The sequence below is a fragment of the Lactuca virosa genome, chromosome 9 (assembly GCF_052849685.1).
Source record: "Lactuca virosa cultivar CGN04683 chromosome 9, Lactuca_virosa_CGN04683_v6, whole genome shotgun sequence".
NCBI classification, from domain to species: Eukaryota; Viridiplantae; Streptophyta; class Magnoliopsida; order Asterales; family Asteraceae; genus Lactuca; species Lactuca virosa.
The window spans coordinates 170,681,491-170,690,555 of NC_136434.1; the positions used below are offsets into that span (position 1 = coordinate 170,681,491).

A 9,065-nucleotide genomic window follows, 5' to 3' on the forward strand; every position below is an offset into this window, starting at 1 on the left:
TCTAGAAATTACAACTTTTGATACCACCATGGAGCTCTTGAATTCTTCACTTTCTTGAATATTTCATCTTTGATTTCTTTGAATTCACCACCTTTTTGTTTGATTTTTGGTATCTTCAATTCTTGAATTCTTTGAATTTTTGATCTTTGATCTTCATACTTTATACTTTGATTGCTCCAAAAATTCTTCAACTTTTTCACTTTTTGGTAATTTCTCTCGTTTTTTTTACATGTATCTCACTTTTTTTTTCACTCAAAAACCTACATGCTTAAGCAGGGGTGCTTAACTTCAACCTTTATTGGTTAGAGGCATTAGTCTAAGTGCAATGACTACATAAGCTTTCCTTGATAGATTTCAGGTTTAGGCTGCAAAACATATTATGTCATATAAACTACCAGATTACCTTTCATAACTCATGACTTTTCACTAGGAAATGGGAAGCCACAAATATACTATAACATATGTTGGCTCAATTAAACATTTGAGCTGTAATCGAATCATCCCATCCAACACTAGCAACTTAAGTTCAAATTATCATTACTAGATTAATTATTAGATTATTATTTCAAATCTATTAAAAATTTTAATTTTTAAATTTCCTAGCAATTTACTTAAATTTTTAAATTTCCTAGCAATTTACTTTTTCGACCCCAACCCCACACTTATGACATACAATGCCCTCATTGTATGCATAAAATAAATTAAAAGCAATAAAATGGAGAAAAAGGAACAGACTCCCCTGGGATAGCAGTGGCGAGATCGAACTCCAAATGTGTGGAAAAATTGTGCATCTTGAATACGAACTCTTCTGGTAAGGAACATGGATCTTGAACACATGAGATATGCAAATATGTCGACAACATATAGAATTAAGCCTTAAATCTTCAACAAATGTGGTGCAAATTTCCAAAGCGTAAAGAACAATATGGGAAATCATACGTCACATTGCATGGTAGAGAAAATGAGTCATAATAATCTCCATAATATTCCCAAGAAGAATGGTGGTGATCCACATAAGGAATATGCAACAATGATCTTCATTTTTATGAAAAATATAAATTCACGCCGTGAGGGTATAAAATTCACGAGGTGAAGTCGGGGTGAAGCGGATTCTGGGAAGTCATCATTTACTGGTTCACGAGGTGAATCTTAAAAGATTCACGTCGTGAGAACTGCAATCCTAGAAATAAGTTTCCTCCGACTCTTCTTTCAATTCTTGCACTCAACCTCATGTCTTAATGGATTAAGACTCTTCTAACCCTATTATTTTGGACTCTTTTCTCTAACTTTATCTTCTCTCTTGACTCACCCCACACTTATTTTAAATTGTGGGTCTCGACTCTCGACTTTAAACACTCCCGATTAAACATATACGCACTCATATCTCGACATCCTTTTCATGCGGCTCCTAGCAAATTTGAAAATAACAACCAAAGAAGAGAAAGATAACATAATATCTTAACATTTTTACAATCCCAAAACACAAAAAAACAAACCAAACAAAAACTAAAACTAGAATAAACTCAAATAAACTCAAATAAACGAAACGATCAATCATCATCTTCATCCTCGTTCACTCCGCTTGTTCCAGCGCCGTCTCCTCTCGGCATCCAAAGCTCTTCCCACGTCGGGATATATATGGGAATTGAGGTGGCACGGTAGGTGGTCTCTCCACATTCAAATGAGAAAACATGGTTTCAAGAATTTGGGTATTATAATTCACCCCACCGCGTAGATTATCCAAAGAAGAACCCAGCCGGATTTGGAACGGGTCGGTGGGTACTCCACCCTCGTATGGTTGTGATCTTCCCATCTCCCCCCGTGCTCTCACGTTCCTTCTTCGAGGCCTCGGTTGTTGCTCGGGCTCTTTGGTTGGTTGGTCATCACCCTCGTTATCGTTGTGCGGTATCCCCCAATGTGTCCCATAATTGACCACAACCCTCATGGTCTCAAGGTATCCCATAGAAAACTCATTCCCTTGTTTACACGTAAGTGTCCGTGCAATCGCAGGAATAAGCACGCCATACGACTTGGCTAAACGGGTGACAAAGTGGCCACCACAAATTTGACTTCCAGGTCGGGAGCTCACTGCATATTCAGCTAAATATCGGGCTAAAAACTAAGGAAAATTGCAACAAAACCCCGGCTATAGAATTGACCACAAGAAAAATAAATTGATCTTGGTAACCTTATCTCCATTTCTTTTATGGTGGATGGAGAATGTAATGAGTATGTGGATCAAACGGTGGATTGGTGATTTGATGTTGCTTTCCGGTGACACACTATAGTTGAACACACCCGAAGCAATATGGCTCCAAAATTCGTATCCCGACATTCCCCCAGAATAAGTACGGTTAGCTTCCCATAAGAACATAGCAAACTCGGGGGTCATGGCCTCGTGTGCCTCGTATAAACCCATCCTCCATGAAAACTCTATCAAGCTACACTCCCTATATTTCCCACCTAAACGAAAGACCAATGCTTGTGGGAAAGTAGGATCTTGGACATTTTCGTGAAACATCACGGTGGAAAAGAACTCAACGCACAACTCTTTGTACACTCTTTCTTGGATGGCGAATAAATTGTTCCATCCCTTGCATGTAAACGAATACCCATTCCCCATAAAGGCTTTTATAAGAAATGGGTTTAGCCTTTCAACAAGTACGACCTCCCAAAGTTTTTGCCAATTAACCGTTGGGACAATAGCAAATTCTCTGTTATGCAACCATCCCAATCTATTGTTGTATCGGGTGAGCACGTCCCTAGATATATTTGTCGGAAACACGTAAAACGGGTGCAAGTTAGCAACCCCGCCTTGGTCATCTTGCACTTCGCGTCTAGGTGCCATTTCTTTCCTGCAAAAGAATAACCAAGAAGCAAAACCAACAACAAAAACTATTAAATATAAAACAGAATCGATTTTTTTTCTGGGAATCAGGATTCACCTCGTGAGTCTTGCGAACTCACGGCGTGAATTGGGTACGAAGGCAGCGAATTGTTTTTCCAAAATCGAGTCATGCCCAATGCAATTTTAATTCAATACGTGCAAAGGGTTTCGTTGAATATCAATTCCAGAAAAAATGAGGCAACTTATGGGGCCATTTAACAAAAAATCGTGATTGAAATCCATGAATCACGTCGTGGGTTTTTCAAACCCACCTCATGAGTTCGTATCACACAATAAGCAGAATTATCATGAAATCGGGACTAAACTTTGTTGGGGTTTACTATTAGGTCATTTCTAAGCACATTAAAACAACATGCAACCAAGGAATCACACATTTAGGGCCATAATTTCGACACTCAAAAAATAACAAACCCTAACCCCCAAATCAAAGCAACTACTCAAAATAAAACCTTAAAAATAGAAGTTGTTTACCTTAAATGAGAGATTACATAAGCACAGATGTGGATTGTGTTTGATGAAGGCCAAAATCGGATGGGGGGGGGGGGACCAAGGGACTGATTTCACTTCGTGAGGATAAGAAAGTTGTTTGATCAAAGTGGATTCTAATACTTTAATCAGTGGTCCCGTGTCAATTCAAGATTCACGCCGTGAATCTCTTCTGGCTCACGAGGTGAATTCGTCTGGACTCATATTTTTGGGCCAATTCAATTTGAAAACAGTTGGGCCATAACAAAAATGGGATAATGAGCAGCCCAATTCGGATTTTATTATGTCTAAGCCCAATCTATTGTGAAGTTTGTCCCATTATTAATTCTATTTAAAAAAAATAATTTTTTTTTAATTTTTTCACTTAAATTTAAATTATCCCCACAATTAAATAAAATGATTGGATGATTAGATGATCAAAAATCCTAAAAACAATCAAAAGGTATAAATGAAAAGAAAATTCAAACCGAGCTCGGGTTGCCTCCCGAGAAGCGCTTCTTTTTCTTGGAGTCATGAGCCGGACTCCGTGCCGCCTCACGTTGAGCTGTCCGAAGACTCCATCACCATTTGAACCTTTTGCTCTTTCCATTGCTTTTGGTAAGCTTGTACTCGTCTTTTATACGCCTTTTTCGAATTCTCCTTTTTAGCTTTCATCTCATTTGCATCGAGTTTTCTTTTGGTCCCTTTATTCTCTAATTTTTCTTCATTCTTTTTAAGCTCCAATGGAATCTTCTTTTCTTCACCAGCTGAAGTCATGTCCTTAGAAGTAACCTCGTCATCATCACTCAATAAATCGTCGCTTTCCTTACTTACCCAAGAAGTTGGTGTTGTAAAAGCAATTACTTCAACCAAAAATGGAACGGATGCTCTTGGTTTCGTACGCTTGACTTGATGAATTGTCTTAATTTCTTCTTCCATTAACTTCTCCAATTCTCCAAGTTCATCTTCTTCATCAATATTGAATACTTCACCTTGAACATCACTCCCTTGGAAACTTTATTCTATTCCAAAAGTTTCCTCTTCATCTCCAACTCTCAAAGTAAGCTTGGACTCGCGAATATCAACCAAGGCTCCAGCAGTATTAAGTAATGGGTGACCAAGAATAATCAGAACATCGGGATCTTCTTTCATATCTAAAACCACAAAGTCAATTGGAGAAACAAATTTCCCAATTTTCACTAGAATATCTTCCACGATGTCCCAGGGTTGTGTCACTGAACGGTTTGCCATGTGAATAGTCATTTTCGTAGTCTTCAACTTCTGAATATTCAGCTTCTGATAAAATGAATAAGGCATCAAATTTATGCTAGCCCCAGAATCGGCTAAAGCATAAGTCTTCATATTATTCCCAAATTCACATGGAAGAGTGAGGCGTCCAGGATCTCTCATCTTCTTAGGTAACTCTCACAGCACTACTTTTGAACTTTGCTCACTTAAAATAACCTTGGAATTTTTCTTCAATTGTTGACGAGTGTCTATCAAATCTTGTAGGAACTTCTTTTACTCGGTAATTTTCGATAACGACTCAATAAAAGGAGTATTTATAGGAATACCCTTTACGTGTTTTATAAACTCCAAATGCTCCCTTTCCAGTGGACTAAGATTAGCTCGGGATGGATATGGTAAAGGCGGACGATAAGCCGGGACAATTTTTGAATTTTTCTGATCGGACTGATCCCACGTCGTGAGCATAGAGGGCTCACGTCGTGAGTTCGGTGCTTCAGCAATAATATTATTTTCGAGTTTCGACCGCTTCGGTTTTGGTTCGGCTGGTTTTGGCTCCTCTTCTAATGCTTCTAAGAACTCAGAAATGGCCTCATCTTCAGTCTCGATCATTATGACATGGGATTAAGTTTGTTTTTTGGGAATTTGTGAGGATAAATTGTTTTTTACCAAAGTTGTTAATTGACCAAGTTGAGCTTCGAGATTATAGATCGATGCTTGATGATTTCTTAATGAGGCTTGTTGATCAATCATCATTGCATGTTGTTCTTTCATCATCTTCATGTGCTCTTTCAGCATTGCATCCGTATCATCATGCCTTTTCTTGGAAACTTCCATGAATCGATTTAACATGTTTTCGAAGTCAACCTTCTTCTCAGCTGGTGGTTTGTAACGCCCGTAGATCCGGGCTAGTCAATTTAGAGATAATAGGGGTCGAAAACGACTTTTTGACAAAAGATTATTAAGAATAAATAATATTAACCAAGTTGTAGAATACGTCTCAAGGGTTCCGTACATATAAAGAACGTTGAAATCCGAGTTATAACGAAGAAGTTATGGCCCGTCGAAGTTTTACGGCAAAATTGGCACGACACCCGAAGACGTAAATAGTGAATTTACGGTAGAAGACTTTTTAGCCTTAGTGATCTAAACAAAATTTGTAGTATACGTTAAACTGAAAACATACAAAAAAAGAACGCCCAAATCTGACTTCGTATGAGGAAGTTATGAATTTTCTAAGATTTGGCATAGCAGTGCACGACCCGAAACTCGAATTTTAGATCGAGCGATTTTTGGCCTACGCGACCTAAATGAGAATTGAAGATCTCATTAATAGGAACTCAACGGTAAAAATACAGACAAAAACAGAGTCTGTATGTAGAAGTTATGAATTTTACGCGGACATTTAACAGTATAATCTCCTCGTACTATTAAATTTAAGATCGGTCGAGAATTAGCCGACGGAGTCAAAATGAAAGTTGTAGATCTTATTTTTACCTACGCGTGGATATAAATAACGTCAAAAAAGGAGGTCGTATGTGAATGTTATGGATTTTAGAAGTCGGAAGTGTGTTGTGCGAAAATGGGTGATGTGGTACAATCTTGGCCATTGCTTTCTCCCCAAGTCTTGCCACTAGATGGTGACATGTGGCACCAAGTTCAGCCATTTTTCACCCTATAAATAGAACCTCTCCCACCCTCATTTTCTTCACACCTTTCCCATTCTTTATTCTCTTTACTCTCTCTCTAGAACCTCTCTCTAGCCCCGAAACCCCCCGAAAATCCTAGGGAACCTCCCTAGCACAAGGCGGAAGCCCCGGAGTGCTTGACGGTTCCAAGAAGAAGAGCTTTTCGGCTCAGGAACGCTGCCCCAAGCAAAGCCCGGTTTTCAATAAAACCCGCTGTAAGTGAGCTACGCCTACGCTATTTTTAATATAGCATTTATTTAATTATAGTAACGTTATTAGGAACTTATAATAAGTACTTGGGCTATTGTTATGGGTTATATAAGTATTGTTTAACGCTTATATAATAGTAATAATAGCTAGACTATTAATTAGTCTCGGCGAATAATAGACTAAACTCTAGTGGTAATAATACTAGGTTTCGTCGAAGGAAATTATTTTTCTAAGAAGCGAAGCGCTGTCTGAGTTCGGAATCACCACCTTTTCAAGTGAGTGCATAGTTACTTTCATCTTACACATAGAAATGAAGTATTTTATATAAATTATGTGCTATGTGTGCATATTATCTGTATACTTGCTATCTATGTTGGAGGAACGATTTTATACAAGTTTTATATGATTTAAACTGTATATGTATTTATATCTACATAATATGTTGGGTAAAACATGGGTAGATGACATATGAGTTGGATGATGAGTTAGAACATGAGGTAAGGGTGAGAGGTGGACGATGTGAGAAGCCTTTTTTCCCAAATAATGTCCCCGTCATCTACCAGAGTATGGATGCAAACCACAGACTATTCTAGACAGTCCAGTGGAACGCTAGCAGGCTCGCAACCTGTAGGTGTTGTGAACGATGTGTTCACCCGGTGTACTCTAAACCCTGGCGATCATGCAGACTTGGTGCCTAAACCTTAGCGATCATGCAGACTTGGTGCCAAAACCCTGGCGACTATGCGGACTTAGTGCCTGTTGTATAAACCATGGCGACTATGCAGACTTAGTGCCTAAACCATGGTGACTATGCGGACTTAGTGCCTATTGTGTAAATCTTGGCGACTATGCAGACTTACTGCCTAAACCTCGGTGACGTTGGACTTCGTGCCGATTCCTTAGGATGATCCTTAGGAATGAATGAACGAGGAATAGTTGATTCTTAGGGTAGATCCTTAAGAGTAAAGAAGATAATGGGGATGGGTAATTGGGTTGATTGTTTTATGTTTAAACATAATAATTATATTATTGTGGGTTGAAAACCCTATGTACTCACCAGGTTTCCCAACCTGACCCACTCAAGCTTATTTGTATCACAGGTGTCAATATGAAGCTACTTTACACTGAGAGATTTAAAAGAGATGTAGATCACTAGTGTAAATGAATGTAAGTTCTGTTTATGCTTATGTTTCTGTATTGACGATGACATCCCAAATGTTTTAAAATGAATAAAAATACATTTCTTCGGAAATGCTTTGATAACGTATTTATCATGTTTTACTGGGAACTAATTCCGCAACATTTTTATTAAAAGAAGTACTCTGATTTTTATAAAGCATAAACAAAATCGGTCTTTTCTGGCCGTGAAAATGGGGATGTCACATGGTTGCTCTTTTTGGTAGAAGCCTCGGCATGTCTGCTTATATTTTTGCTCTTTTTACTTCTTGTATTCATCATATGGCAGCCACTCCTTCTTTAGTTTTCTCCAGTGTTCATCATATTTATCCCCACTAGAATAGAAAACTTGAGCTCTTTTATACCCATTATCATGTAAGTGGCAATCTTTGGTCAAGTGTGGACCATTATAGTTTTCACATCCAACTCTTATAGCATGTATTGTCTGGTCCATTTTTGTCATTCTCATGTCCATTGTATCAAGCATGGCCATTACAGCAGCCATGTCCGCAGAGTTTCCACCCCCACTTCCTTTAACTCCCTCATTTCTTGGATTGTGGTACTCACGAGAATGCTTTGCAAATTCTTCAATTAACTCCTTTACTTCACCCGGATTTTTCATTTGTAAGTGGTCCTTGAGAATCAAGGAGTTGCCTCGTCATGACAGTCACCCCATCATAAAATATGGATACTTCTTGTTGAATGTTGAGGTCGTTTTGAGGGCAATTTCTTAGTAACCCTTTATAGCGTTCCCATGCCTCATATAGTGACTCACCCGGGTTTTGCTCAAAGTTGGCTATTGCCTTCTTGAGTTTTGATATCTTGGAGGTGGGCAGAATTGTTCTAGAAACTGCTCTTTCATTTGTGCCCAAGTAGTGATTGAACCAGGTGGAAGTGCTTTCAACCAGTCTTTTGCAGCTCCTTTAAAAGTAACTGGGAGTATCCTTAGTAAGATTGTATCTCTAGGGACACTAGGGACATTGAAGTAGTCTGCAATGTCATTGACCTCATCCAAATGTTTGTAAGCATCCTCATGATCCTTTCCAGAAAATGGTATATCCCTAAGTGCAGTAAGGATGTGTCCTTTCAGCTTGAATGTGGCAGTTGTAGGAATTGCAGGCTACACTAGGCCAGGACCAGCATCATCTCTAATTCGCTTCTTGTAAGCTCCCATGGACATATCCGCAATGTCTGCCATCTCGGTTTCCGGTTCGTCTTCGGGTTCACTTCTATGTAGTTCGAATTCTAGGTCGGATTCGTACTCGGATTCTTGTGGGTTAGATGTTTGATCAAAGCTCTCTTCCTTGCTTTTATCCTTTGATGAAGTACTTCACTCTCCCGTGTTCTTCCCTTTCTTTTTCCCAAAAACTGAC

At 38.8% G+C, this 9,065-nt stretch overlaps 1 non-coding gene across 1 annotated transcript; it reads left to right on the plus strand.

Annotated features, from left to right (window-relative positions):
- The first annotated feature begins 8,400 nt into the window (after positions 1-8,400).
- Positions 8,401-8,507, plus strand: LOC145141713 (small nucleolar RNA R71). The gene has a single exon (XR_013722908.1). It is a non-coding gene; the product is annotated as a small nucleolar RNA R71 (small nucleolar RNA).
- The last annotated feature ends 558 nt before the right edge of the window (positions 8,508-9,065 follow it).